The sequence below is a fragment of the Brachypodium distachyon genome, chromosome 1, assembly GCF_000005505.3.
Source record: "Brachypodium distachyon strain Bd21 chromosome 1, Brachypodium_distachyon_v3.0, whole genome shotgun sequence".
In the NCBI taxonomy this organism is placed as follows: Eukaryota; Viridiplantae; Streptophyta; class Magnoliopsida; order Poales; family Poaceae; genus Brachypodium; species Brachypodium distachyon.
In genome coordinates, this window is record NC_016131.3 from 5,393,170 (window position 1) to 5,408,575 (window position 15,406).

At 45.0% G+C, this 15,406-nt stretch overlaps 1 pseudogene; it reads right to left on the minus strand.

The window, feature by feature from the left end:
* Window positions 1–972: 972 nt before the first annotated feature.
* On the minus strand, window positions 973–12,593 carry LOC100838226 (annotated as a pseudogene).
* Between the last annotated feature and the right edge of the window lie 2,813 nt (window positions 12,594–15,406).

The window sequence follows — 15,406 nt, forward strand, 5'->3', positions numbered from 1 at the left end:
CGACCCCCGCGCGCCGGCGCCGAATCCAGCGGCCGTACCACGCCGCCGGTCGGTCCTCCCCGACCCCACCGTCGGCTGCCAAGGTCCTCCCTAGCCGCCGGCACCGTCGTGCACGGCGTCGCCGCCCCCTCTGCTGCCTCCGGCTGGCTTCTCACATCTCCTCCAAACTCCTCCGCACGCAACCCCCACTCCCGGACAGCAGTAGGTGGAGCTCGGCCCGAAGTCCCGCCGGACCTCAAGAATCCGGCCACCGGGTCCAAATCCCGGCCGCCCACCCCCACACCCACCCACTCTCTTTTCTAGTCGAGGAGCCCCCTCCCCGCTGCCTCCCAATGCCGGAATTGGGGCCCAATCTCGCCGGAGTTGGATTGCAAGCTTGGCGCCCGCCACGTTGTTCAACGAAATTCCAGCAATTTGAGTTCATTCAATCTCTTTGAATCAAATTGCAAATTGGTTTCCATCAGTGGCGGAGGCAGGGACCAGGCCAGCCCTGGCCCTGCCGCCGCCGCCGCCGCCAACACCACCACCCCCCACCCCCACCCCCACCCCCACCCCACAATATGATTTGGTATTTTTACTTAAGTCCTCGTATAATCTTTGCAATTTCATAATATGAGCTTCATATTCTTATGCTTTGGCCCTTCCTAATAAATCATCCTTCTATTTTGGCCTTCCCTATGTTATTTTTCTGCCTCCGCCCCTGGTTTCCATGAGTAATATGTGAGTGGTGGGAGATGCTTATGTGTGTAGATGGATTGGTTACTTGAAAATTTCGTCGAATGGAGAACAAGGCAACTAGTTTATCTACGTTGCATCATATTTATCTATGTTTTGAACTTTGTGTTGTGAGACATTCATAAATGTTTGTGTTCAATTCGGTTCTTAAAATTTGTGATATTAATGCACTATTTGGATTCTATTTTATGATGTTCAGATTTCATATGCACTAGTTTAATTCTTATATAGTTTGGATTGGATATGCAAGTAGATGAGAAGGGGAGAAGAAACAAATATGGGTATTCAGTTTTGGGCTGGAAAAGTTGGAGTCATTTTGAGTACTCATATTTTCTCTCTCCACCACCCATAATGGTTTTGGGTACTATGAACAGTTCGCTCATGAAGCACGTAGGCTGAGATCCTTCAATTGCTGAGGATCCACAGGAGATGACGCTTTGGTGAGTGAACATTGAGCAGTCGTGGTCTTGGGGAAAGCTATCACGTCCCGGATTGAACTTTCACGAGCCAAAAGCATCACCAACCGGTCCAACCCATAAGCAATTCCTCCTGCCAAAGGATGAGGATGGAGGTGACATTTCTGTTTAACATTCTACTTCTAGTTTAGTAAAAGCAAAACAAAAACAACAAATACGATACAAGATAACGCACCATAAATAAGTATGCACTAGTCTTTATTCAAGCAGCTTAGATCCAGAAATTATATAATGGCATGGATATAGCAAGGAACAAGATTGTTTCACTTTAAGAGACAGAAAACGTAGAAGCAAGATTGCTTCAGAAAGCTGCTCCTGTTTGAGAAACAGCAGTTTAATAAAAAACATAGAAGAAGCATAAAAAAAGGAAAGTTCAGCTGCTAGCTCAAATGCACTAAAGAACATAATACATCGAGAGGAATGTGGTTTAAGACATCAGACCATGCGGAGGAGCACCCATGTCGAAACACTCCAAAAGGTAACCAAATTTTTCCTCTGCCTGCATTGCAGATTTGGGTTATGAAGTTTGTCCCCCAGCAAAAGAGCAGTACTAAATACAGCATGTTGGCAGAACGAGCAACGATGGACGTAATGTGGATAAAGACCGATATCTTACAGAGAATTCCAAGTTCACACATTATAACTCTCTACAGTGTTATCACTTCTATAATTTTTATAACTCTCTACAGTGTTATCACTTCTATAATTTTGCTCACGTTGTAACAAGCATGCAAAATTTATCAGCATAGAACAAACATTTTTGAATCTTGACATCAATTTTCAATTTGATTGACATTGCTAAGAGAGTACATTCAGATCATATGAAGCACGAGCCAGAACAAAAAGTCACACCTGTTCAGGTGAGATGCCGAGGATCTCGAAAATTCTTTGTTGCACATCACTTTTGTAGATCCTCAAACTGCCCCCTCCAATCTATCAATAACAGGACACAGAACATCAGATGAACATCACGATTTCAACTATGTTTCTACATCATAGCTCATTGCAACTTGCATAGGTGGCATTAATACATGCAGATATATGCAGCTAAACTTATTATTGATATATCAGTTTAAGATTTGACACTTAGCAGAATTAGTCATTTATAAAAGAAAAGGACATTAACTCAAGCAACCAGCTTTATGAGCATTTTTATTGTCCAAACCTGTCAGGACCAATATGGTAAGAGTATTTAGCATCTTAAATTCTCAACCATATGCCAATACAAATATAACGATTGCACGCCAGCGGACAAATTCCTTCATGCATAGTATGGAAACTCTTTAGGTGAGCTCGGTAACAGATTTGAACTTCAGTGTAGATTCAAACATATTGAAACATCAAAACAGTCAGGGGCGGAGGCAGGAAAATATCATAAGGAAGACCGAAATAGAGAATACAAAAATATATGACTTAGAGGCTTAGAGCACAAAAACTTAAGGAGGGCTGAAAACAGTGCATTAAGCTCAACTTGAGTACACACTTCAGAATATAATAAGTACCTCCACCCCATTGTAAATCATATCATAAGCCAAGGCACGAGCTGATGGTAGATCATTCATATCTTCAGGATTTGGTGCAGTGAAAGGATGGTGTAGAGCCTGTCGATCGAAAGGGGGCGGGGGATACCCATTTTCGATGCTGTAAAAGTAGAGAAGAATATATACCTCCTATACTTTTTGGGTACAAAACTGAAAGGTTTACCTCATATCTCTCCTCATCACTGTTCCATTCAAACATTGGAAAATCCGTCACCCAAAGAATTGAGTGTGCTGTCTGGCATAAAAGAAAGAAAATTCAAAGGGTGATAAAGAACAAATAAAACAGAAACCAATATATATATCTATATAACCTATAAAGTTGATCCCCACTAAGTGTAATTAATATTTGCAAGCTTCACATGCAAGGTGTCCACATCATGTGTTGTATTACACTAGGAATCTATTTTAGTGGTCCATTTGAATTAAATATTTTGATACCTAGGATTTTTTCATCTTCACGTTGCATATAAATATTTCACCAAACACACATATATTCATAATATGCATATCATTTTTTCTAAGATATGCAAATATTCATGTTGACGAAACTTCACTTTTCGGTTTCTTCGAATTGTTAATGTTCATGCACATCAAAATTACACCTATTGTTTTATTGAATAGGTGTTATGAATGATAAAGTCGTTTTGTCCTACAATATTCATATTTATTTTACATTAAATCATATTATTATCATTTGTTTCTAAAATCATATCCAGACGTGCATATAGAATTTTCCGCGGCAACGTGTGGGGAATCACCTAGTGTGTGTGTGTGTCTATATATATATATATATAGGGAAAACAAATAAAACAGAAACAGACAATATTCACGGTGTCTCATCAATATGCCATTAAGGACAATTGTACAGAATATGTTGGCAGTACAAGAATGAACATTCTTTGTTTAGGAGACTCACCGTGTCTATCACTTCCAACTTATGAGCAATAAATAATCTTAACCTGCCAAGAATTTGATTAGCTGTTGAATGCTCTCCCAGGGCAAACAGGATAAGGTCACCTGCTTTTGCGTCCATAAGTTCCAATAGCTGCTCTTTCTTTTCAGGTTTCAGAGTTGACACCAGCGGACCAATTCCTTCAAGCTCCCCTGTTGCAGAACAAAAAGGATAGAAGATATAATATTTGCTGCCAGATGAAAACTTTGTCTATAAGAGGGATTGTTTTGACTTTTACCATTATCCATAACTTTGAGGAAAGGCAGGCCCTTAGCTCCAGCTTTGGATGCTTCAGTGTAAACAGTTCCCTTCTTTAGGTCAGTGTTCGAAAAAACTTTGGCACCACCAGGCACACACAATGCCTTTATTACACCACCATTTTCTAATGTATCGGCAAAAACCTTGAAGCTACTGCCCAAAAATACATCACTAGCCTGCATTTGACAGAACAACATTGAAGGCAGACAATATGAAACTAATAAACCTAGAAAGGAGTTTGTGGCATTTATTACGCATGCAAACTGCAATGCAGAAGAAGCATCTAAATCGAACCCCACTAAGAAACACAAAGGAAATACAGTACTAGATGTGAATTTATGATAGCTTTTGTTTATAATATACAAAATGGACGGGGACAAGCCCCTTGCTCAAAAATAATTTGGCAAGTTGTGATAGTAACTAGAACAATTACTTAGGTCATTCTCGGAAATTTCAAGGTCCTTACATCTTTTAGCTCCCAATCAAACCGAAGGTCAGGCCTGTCTGTGCCATAACGATTCATTGCCTCCACATAGGTAAGCCTTGGAAAATATTTTGGAAGCTTGATATCTCCCACCTCTTGAAATATCTGCGGTATAAATGTACCGTAGCTCAATGCCTCAATCAACCATGAAGGAAAGAGGACTTACTTTCTGAACAATGAACTAAGAGCTTTTTTTTTTTGCAGATAACAATGAACTAAGAGCCTGACTACTACTAATGATATATTGTTCGGTAACTAAACTACAAAATGAGCATACAGTTGCAGTTTGTACAACCTCTTTAGAATTATTAAAAAAAAAAGGGTACTGAATTGTGTTACCTCTAAACCTAGGCATTTCACTTACAAATAAGGATGAGAAGATGTGTTCCAAGAAGAGAAAGAGACAAAACCAACATACATGTGTCATCAACTCTTCATTAAACTTCAACATATCCTCCATTGATGTAAAGGCAATCTCCATATCGAGTTGCGTAAATTCTTGTTGCCTATCTGCACGAAGATCTTCGTCCCGGAAGCATCTGTCATCAAGCAGCTAAGCGAAAAAAGTATAATAGTAAATTGATTCAAGAATAGTATAATAGTATATCCCAGATGTAGATGACACAATGCTTGTGCTCTTGCAGATTCGTAATTAACTATATACATGTAAAAATGGGGAAAACTAAGAATTCAGCTAAGCTACAAAAATAAAGACGATTCGTTACTGGTATAGGATTTTTTTTGTTGCATCAGATAATATAATCCATGCATAGTGTAAAAACACAAAGTATATCTGTGAAATAACACCCAGGCTTTTAAACATGCTACACACTTGCCTTGCGATCTGAAAATATTTTTCAAAGCCGGAGGCCATCAACATTTGCTTGAACAGCTGAGGGCTTTGAGGAAGAGCAAAGCATGTTCCTGGCTTCATAAATCACATTGGAGGAAATCAGAGGGACAGGAAGAACTTATTTGGAAAAGTTATAAACCTTCTTGCGTAGTTATTACTTATTAAGCTGTCATACCTACCACTAAGGGACTGAGAAGCAATCACAACATAACTCTAGTGCATAATAAGGCTGCACCTCCATAAACATCTTTTTATACATAAATGGAACAGGGGTGTGTTAAGTATGTAAGGACAAAACTAGAGAACATTGCATGTCGAATCTACACACAATAAAACAGGGGTGTGTTAAGTATGTAAGGACAAAACTAGAGAACGTTGCATGTCGAATCTACACACAATAAACGGGAACAAGGTCAGTCCTCCAAGGTAGCTCTCGCACATATGTCTACTGCAACTTTTAAAAGCTAAGTAGCCAGTTCAACTCAAAAGTAACTTTCCTTTCAGAAAAATCAGCCATCAACAAGAAATAACTAACTACAAAGCACTCAAATTTGACTGCAGTAGTCATTAGATCTTCCGTAGTCAAATTGAGTAAGAGAATGGTGTGTTACAGCAGAGGAAACAGCCATGTTATATAATTGTCTGTGAAAAGAGGTGGGTCCGGGGGGGGGGGGGGGGGGGATACAGAGGTTATTCACCTGAACTCTAGAAGGTACAAGAGATAGTCCCGAGCACCTTCTGGTGTAGACTTGGATAAAATTGGAGTCTCAATCTACCTTGGAACATGTAGTAACTTTAGATGAAACATAATAGAAATGATAAGTTGAGAGATGTATATACACTCTAGAAATTGCAAAAGGAGATATACTAATGTCATTGCAATGTCTTAAATCTTCCCAACTCCTTGCATCTATTTGACTGATTCACGCAATTCCCACTAACCAAATGTGCTACTGGTGACAACATGATAATCATCTTTATGTACCCAGTAAATAAAACAGATAATTCACTAAAATTCGTGCTGCTAGACCTTGGAGAATTAGCACCCCCTACGTATAAGTAGACCTCTTGGCCCTATACTACGATTTTTCTGTTGTGCTTGATTTTAAGAATAGGACCACCAATATACTACATGTCAAAATGATAACGACAAGCATGTAAAGTAGGACATGTTGGTGCAAAACCACAGCATAAAACAACCAGATAACCAGCATGCGTCAACAAAATCATGTCTATCCTCTAAGTAGAAAACGACAATCATATAAAGTAAAAAGGACATGTTGCAACGAAACCACAGCATGAAATTGTCAGTAGATATAACGAGCCTACCTCAACAAAATCATGTCTATCCTCCAAGTAGCGACGAACGTGCTTAATTACTTTATGGCGCAGCCTCAAGTTTGACTGCATTTGTGGTCGACGCAAGTCCAGCACCCTAAATCTAAAATATTTAAGGACGGCAGTTACACAAAAAGACCGTCATTACTTAAAATGATAGCAGCTGAACATGTCCTTAAAATAAATTCAAGCATAACAGACTTGAGGTAAATTGGTAAGCTAAAGCAGTGAACAGATAAAGGCACAAGAAAAGGGAAATAACTTTCAGAAATAGGAGTAGTTGTATCTTCTGGCAGGAATAATTCTCTGGAGAGAAGCCATGGTTCAAAACATGGAATCATTACATGCAATGAGAAATTTATAATGTAGTATATAACACTGCAATAAAAGTCATTGTCCAGCAGATATGAAAGGGCGATTTGACAGACTACAGTATGACATTCAAATAAACTGTCACAAGTTAGCTTGATCCATATGATCACAAAAAATTATCAACAGAGCTGAATCCGAAACCATGGTATCAATGATGTAGCACTCTAATGAGAGATACTGAAAGAACAAGGATCCACAAATTATAGCAATAGACATAGTAAGTGACTATTAGTAACAGAGCTAAATACTATGTCATCACAAAGTGAGTGATAAATCTTCATGCCTTGCCAGGAGAATTAATGCCTTCTCAAGTTATATGTTCCCAAGTCCCAATAGTCAAGTGTCATATATGGCAAAAGCATTGGCAATGCCTAAGCTCCCCAAGCGCTATCTTCACTCCTCAAAGTATTATATGTAACTGTAGATGTGCCATCTAATTGCATTACAGCACAAACTAGATAAGTCTAAGCACTTGTTAGCTAATAACCACCAGCTAGATTTTTTATAGATTCAACAGAAAATTCTTCCAAGGGCTTGACAATATGCCAACGACAAAATATGCAGAGAGAGCTGATTGTGCTTGTCTTACCTCAACCTGACTTCTTCCGGAAATTTATCTTTTACAGCATCAGCAGTAGTGATTGGAAACTGTAGTGAACGAGCTACAGAGTTGAGCACCAGTATATGATCTGCAGCAACCTTCAAGGTTGGAGCATGAAAACATAGTTAGAAAAGCATGTTGCCTTCTGAAGAACACAAAACAAAGATAGAAAAGCTCATGACAGTTAAAGGAAACAATTACTAAATGCTAATTACTAGAACAGTAAAACTATAAATGTTGCATATGCCATTCCTCTCTTTTGTGTTCCTGAAAGCTCTAATACATCCGCATGTTCGGCCCTCATGCCAGTTCCATTATTATCAACAGATGTAGCAATGCCATACAACTTGGAATAGAAAGACGAGAATTGTTGCACAAACAGATTTAGGAGAAAAACCTACTTCCTACGGCTGATCTCTAATAGCAGCTTATAGCATTTCTATACTAGATGGTGTAAATTTTAAATTCTAACCATGTTAAGTCACTCTAGCTCCTGCCACCCTAAAAAAGATTAAAGAAAGAAACATAACACCAATCAATACCTCTATAGCCCCAGTCTTCATCTCTGCATTGAAGGCTTCTGTTGGGCGTGGGCGCACCACCCCCTCGACAACAACCACTGATTCCACTCTCAGCTTGTTCACAACAGTGTAAACTTCAGGGTATTCTGGCAAAGTTGTCACCTACAGGCAGAGTAGAATAACCACTGGGATTGAGATTGCTCAACAGCGAACAATAATGACAGTAAACATTTTTTTTCTCGAACACGCCGAGCGGCGTGTCATTTTCATTAAGAAGGCGCAAGAAGCGCAAGTACAAAGGCAGCCCGAAGAGCAAAAATGCTCAAAAACAGCGAAAAGAAAATAAAAGAAAGAAGAAGAAGAGGAGGAGGAAAAAGCAGGGTGGGCTCCAGGCCCCTATACAGAAAGACTAAGCCCTACATCGGGGGGCTGGGAGTGAAGGGGGAGGCGGTCAAGCTGCCGAGCGCCGGCAGCCCGCCAAAGGTCCGCCTCCACGAAGATATCCTCAACGAGACGAGCGACCACCGGAGAGACCCCCTCGAAGACGCAAGCGTTACGGAGCTTCCAAATCCGCCAGAGGGAGAGGTTGATTAACGTCCTGATTGCCTTCACGTTCCTCCGGAGCCTACGAGCCCCATCTGAAAGCCAAGCAACCAGGCTTTCCGAGGGGCGAGGTAAACAACAAAGAGCCGCAACTCTCGACAGGACAGCATGGAGAATTGCCTTCGAGAAGGAGCAGTCAAGGAGAAGATGGGCCATGGATTCCGGCACCTGATCACAAAGAGGGCATTGCACATTAGAGGGAAGGTCGCGATGCTCGAGGCGATCAGCAGTCCAACAGCGATTGGCACAAGCGAGCCAAACCCAGATGCGACACTTCAGGGGCGACCAACATCACCAAATTTGCGACCAAGGGGCGAAGCTCGGGCTATCGGCAAAGAAGTGAAGAAATGCCGATTTAGCAGAATAAACACCCGCCGACGACCAGGTCCAACGGAGAACATCCTCCTGACCGGGATGGAGAGATACCGACGCGAGAGAATCAGCCAGGCGGAGAAATTCAGCCAAGCCTTGGGCATTAAGGGGGCCCGAAATGTCCTGAATCCAGGCACTCCCCGCAAGGCCGTCAGCCACCGTGCGGGAGCGGGAGGCCCGGTGACCGACCGCGGCAAAGACGACCGGGGCGAGGGACATAATCGACCGGCCATTGATCCAGCAATCCGTCCAAAAGAAAGTAGAACGACCGTCTCCCACAATCGAGCAACAAGCTGCCCTGAAGAGGGAGAGAATCTGCGACCGAAACCGGATGCGGAAGGAGGCCCAAGGCTTATCCATCGCGGTGCGTTGGAGGCAAGGCCATCGGAGCTGAAGAGCAGTGCTCACGAGGTTGGCATCCCGAACACCAAGACCCCCCAGCCGGATAGGGAGGCAAACCTTGGCCAAAGCCACGGCACAATGGCCCCGCCGAGAATCAATCCGCCCCTTCCAGAAAAAACTCCGTTGCTTGCGGTTGATGGCATCACCAAACCACTTGGGCGTGTAGCCAGCAAAGTGTGCCCAGGGATGGCCGAGAGGACCGACTTGACAAGCACCAGCCTTCCCCCACGAGAGAGCATCCCAGCACGCCAACCCGCAAGTTTGCGGTCCATCTTATCCAGAATAGGCTGGAAATCCTGGCGGCGCAGCTTAGAGATGGAGAGAGGGGCTCCCAGGTAGGGGATCGGGAACTCCTGCAAGGGGCAAGCCAGGTAGTGGAGAACGACCTGGATCTCCTCGGGGGAGCAACGAATCGGGGTAGCCAAACTCTTAAGAATATCCGTGCGAAGGCCCGAGGCCTCACCGAAGATCTCAAGGAGGTCCAGCAAAGTGGTGCAGTCCTCCACCCTGGGACGGATGAAGACCACCACGTCGTCAGCGTAGAAGGAGGCAAGGCATCCCGAGGGAGTGGAGCGGAACTGGGATATAAGGCGGTCCCGAGAGGCCGCAAGGAATAGGCTGTTGAAAGCATCCATCACGATGACAAAGAGCATGGGGGACAAGGGATCCCCTTGTCTCAAGCCACGATGATGAACCACCTCACGGCTAAGACGACCATTGACGATGATCTGAGTGCTCAAGGTGGAGAGCAACAAACAGATCAAGTCACACCACATACGACCAAAGCCAAGGTGGCGCAGGAGATCCATGAGAAAAGCCCAGGAAACAGAATCAAAAGCACGCGCAATGTCTAGCTTGAAGAGCACCGCGGATTGCTGGGAGATGTGTAACGACCTAGCCATTTACTTCACAAGCATGAAGTTATCGTGGATGGCACGACCGCGGATGAAGGCGCACTGGTTGGGCGAAACCATGGTCGGCAAGAGCGGGGTGAGCCGAAGAGACAGCACCTTCGCGACCAACTTAGCAACCCCGTGAATCAAGCTAATAGGCCTGAAGTCACGAACCTTAGTGGGACAGTTCTTCTTGGGGATCAGGGTGAGAAGGGCACGGTTCAGATTATGAAACCCGCCCCCCGCCCCCCCCCCCCCCCGATGGAGCCAATGAAAAAGCTCAACGACCTCCCCCTTGATGATGGGCCAGCAGGAGGAAAAGAAGAGACCGGTAAAGCCATCAGGACCAGGAGCACGGTCATGCGGCATAGTCCGGATAGCAGCCCAAATCTCCTCCTCCGAGAACGGAACCTCAAGAGCGTGCAAATCAAGACGCGGGATCTGGAGGAAGTCAAAGTCCAAAGAGCGCGACCGGGAATTAGGGGAATCAAAAACTTCCTCAAAGAAGGAAGTGATCGCCTCCATGATATCCTCCTGATCGACCACATCCTGACCGCCATGGTGGAGCGGCACAATGAAGTTGCGCTTCCGACGAGCCCCGGCGTGGAAATGGAAGTAGGAGGTATTGGCGTCCCCATCCTGCAGCCAAGTGATCCGAGCCCGATGACGAGCAATAGTTCGTTGCAACGAACAAAGAGCCAAATACTTGAGCTTAAGGCTTCTGCGAAGCCAGGATTCCAGCGGGGAGAGGGGGCGACGCTCCTGAGCGACCTCGAGCCGGAAGATGAGCTCAACGGCACAATCAATCTGCAGCCGAATGTCACCGACCTTCTTGGCACTCCAGGACTGCAGATGACGGCACACCTGCCGGAGCTTGGCGTTCAAAACGAAAGCCGGGGAGGAACCCGGGGTGGGGACGGCCCAAGCCGCAGAAACAACCTCCAGGAAGCCTTCCAACTTCGGCCGCAAAGAATTTTCCCCAATGAACCAGATGCTGCAAAGAATTATCACTCTACCAGATGCTGCAAAGAATTTTCCCCGATGAACCACAACAGAATGGTAATAACAATCACTAGTAATAATACTAATGAGATTGTATATATATTTTTAGCCCGTGAAAGTTACCTGATCTCTCAACATCAGTAAATAGGGCATTTATGTTTGTGAAAACAAAATATTCAGGACAACTGATACTGCATCAGTATTGAGTACCACCACTCCATCGCCATTTGTTGAGGACAAACATTATACAAAATCACCCCACAGAACAGTAGCTAGTTATAGCGCTATGATATAGTAGACCACTAACTTGTCGATACAACAAAACACTCCAAATGACACAAATTGAGCAACGGAAGCTTAAGTGAAAAATATGCTATCATGAATATTCTTCTATATCTAAGATATCTCTACATAAGCAGGAACTACATTGCTGTAATCATGAATTAACGAGTAGGGGATCATGAAAAATCAACATTTGTCATCAATCAGTCCAACAATAGGTCCAAGGCAGCTAATAGCATGACAACCAAAGCAGGGAACAGGTAATGGTTAATTATTAACGCCACCAACGGCATTAAAACACAAATGGATCACCTGAACCATTGCCGGAGGAATCACGGAGGGTGAGGAAAGTGAGGCCAGCGTGGGTGCGTCGGAGAGCGACCCAGCCGCAGAGCCGAACCCGGTGCCCGGCATCGCCCGCGGAAATCTCGCCGCACAGCGCGTCCCGCCGAGGCCACTGCAGAGGCAGCATCCTCTCCAGCTTGGCCTCCGCCGCGGGAAGCGCCGCCTCCTCAGGTATGGTCGCCGCATCGGTGGCTAGGGTTCGGAGCGTGGGCGGAGAGCAGGAGGCCGAGGTGGAGCCGGAGAGAAGGAGGAGGTGCGGGGAGGGAGGCCTGCGGCTGAGCGGCCTCAGGCGGGAGAGGAGGGAGAGAGGCGAGGCGCGGAGGAGGGATGAAGCCATTGGAGGCGATCGGAAGAACCACTTTCTTCGCGTCCCCTCCCTCCCCCGTCCTCCCAGGGCTGAAACCCTAATCAGCATGCCACCATTCGAGCAGCCAGACGACCACGACTTCAGCCAGCTGACCATCGATGGCGGCGAGGGCAGTTGGGATCCATCTCTTAGCAGACATGCCGCTGCACTTCATGTTTCTCGTTGATTGCGAGAGGGTGATCTTCCCGTCTGTCGATGTTCGAGGGAACCACAAGCAGACCGATCCTTACTACCGCCTGCCGACGTTCCTAGCCGGTCGAGCCATGGCCGATGGCTTCTTTGGCATAGGGCCACTCATGTCCGTCAACTGTTCCGGCGAGAACTACTACTGCTAAAACAACCTTGTCCCCAACGGGCCGTACAAAAGCATCGAGGAACTCAACGAGGCAACATGTGCCGTATAGGGACATCACCCCATCCTTGATGTTTCTACCTTTGATAAAAGTATTTTGATAAGGGGTTATGAGTTTGGACATCAAAGGGCCTAGCCCCAGAGTCATCCCTTTTGTAAACATTTTGAAAATAAGTTTCAGAAGGCAGATAGGTCGGTATTTTTGGATTACATCTCACCTCTAGGTTTCAAGGATATCACCTCATAGTTTACTCTACTTAAGTCAAGTGTGCCCTTATGATTACTATCATGAACTACATATTGCTCTACACAGTTATATACAAAACCAGAGCAGACGGCGGCTATGTATGGTTCTTTTGGCTAACTTTACGAGCTCACGGGAGATCACACTATCTTATCTCTTTGCACGAGGATACGAGACACATAGGAGGGCACTTCCCAAGTCGTTGGTTTCTTGATGGTTGAAGGCGTTGTCACTATTCTGTCTGCACTAGATGCTGGCTAGTAGGGGTAGGCACTTTGCCACCGAACATCAAAATCCGAAACCGAGCCGATCCGAATCAACCGATAGTCCATAAATTCGGTGTAGGTTCAGTGATCACGAACAGAGAACAAACCCAACTCATCGAATATCGATCTACTTTTTTTTTAGAATGACCTGTCTGAGAATGGATAGAAAGTCGGGAATCTTTCCCTTTTTTATCCCTACAGGCTCCGATGCGAGGACAGCAGGAGATTCCTGGCAGCGCCGCGGTGCTCCTGGATGTGGCGGCTTGACGCGGGGGGCACAGAAGTGGAGAGCGTGGAGGCGGCGGCGCTCCGGCGGTGACAGGGAAGAGGAAGCGGGACACAGTAGAGCGAGCTCGCTGGAGTTGGGGAGGAGACGACTTCGGGCGGGGGAAAAGACGGGAAATAGGAGAGGGCGGGAAGAAATGAGGGGAGGGGGAGTCCGCGGGGAGGAGATAGCCTGGACAGGACGGGCGGAGCAGTGCAATAAGGAGGACCGGAGATGGGGAAGAAGAAGAGAAAGAGGAGAGGGGTCATGGGGAAGAGAAGAGAGGGAGGCACGGGTTTATTTGCAAAAACCAGTCCACGTTGGCACCTAATGAGTGGGCCCGAAGAGCCACGTAGGCCGGTGGCACGCGTCAGAGCCAGTACAGGACCTGAGATGAACCACTTATGAAACAATTAGGAATCAAACGTGCAGTTTCAAAGAATTAAGACTAGTTTGGGACCTTTACGAAAAAATTAGGACCTCTGATGCATTTTACTCTTTAATATATGGGGGTGGATATATCCAAGTTGCCTGATTTTTAAGCAAAATATTTAAATCTAAGTTAATTGACGGATCAAATCAGTTGGATTAGTATCTAGATCTCATTTTATCCTTCTTTTTTCATCATCTGTTTTGAATCTTATAGCATAAATCATATCCAACGGATGAGGAATCAACTCATCTCCAACTAAGAATCATACAAACTTAGATTTAGCAAACCCCTTAATCTATTGTCAAATTTTGTAACATCAAAATCCAATACGATTGGCAGTACACTGATGTATAGTTACGTCAATTTTCTTTGACAGCTTGTTACGTCAGATTCAGTCCTTGAAAATTTCGCATCAACGGCCACACTGCTTCCATACACCATGTGGAACTGTTGTTGCAATTCCAAGACAGAGAAAAGTACTCTACTACTGTAACGAGAATGGATCGGCGAGCTAGCGAAGGAATAATGCAGTTGGTTTGAGGCGCTCGTGGGCTAAACTCGCTCATACACTGCACAGTGATTTCACCGCATCGATTTGACTCATAGCACTGTTAAACGATCGAATCGGATGCGAGTTACATGCAGATTCTAATAAGTACGTGGCCCCCTATTTGTGGCGATTGCACCATCAACGCCACCGAGTTCTTGGTTCTCATTTTCTGCTGAGAGCGTCAGTCGATCCCGAGTAAATGGCAATGGGACCAGGATTTGCTAAACCACACGTCCTTGGCCGGTTGATGTTGACAAAATCCGGTTAATTCCTCTTCCATCCTTTCATATGCCAAGCTTGGTAGGAGTATCTCACCAAGTCCGGAACGTTCTCGGTGCAATCCGCTTACTATGCTGAATGGGAATCCCAACATGGGAGAAAATTTACGACGCACATATATAGTATGAGCTCTTCTTCTGAACATCCGTTCTAGGAAGTGATTAATTTGAAAACTGTGTGTGCCGACGAAAATTAAGATATTCCTCTGGAAATATTTACATGGCACTCTCCTGTGCCGTGTGGTACTCACGAACAGGCATCTCAAGGTTAAAGTCCAGACGTCCAGTGCCGCTTATCGGCTTATGCGATCAAGGACCGGAGGACCTTGCCCATTTCTTTTTCGTTTTTCCAGTGTGGTCGGGCCACATATATTTTGCGATAGTTGGGACTATTTATAAGAGGCATGTCTGACCGATCGAGTTCTTACGTTGTTAGAAAACAGTTCCTACATCCGCCACTGATCACACACCACTCTTCGAGTTGGCGATTCTGACTTCACCGCAAATGGCCACCAACAAATCGCTCACCGTGATAGCGACACGAAGCCCATGTCAGCCTATGCCAAACAATCGATCCAAGGCGGCAAGGACAGACGATGTTGGGAATAGCCATCTCTTGAT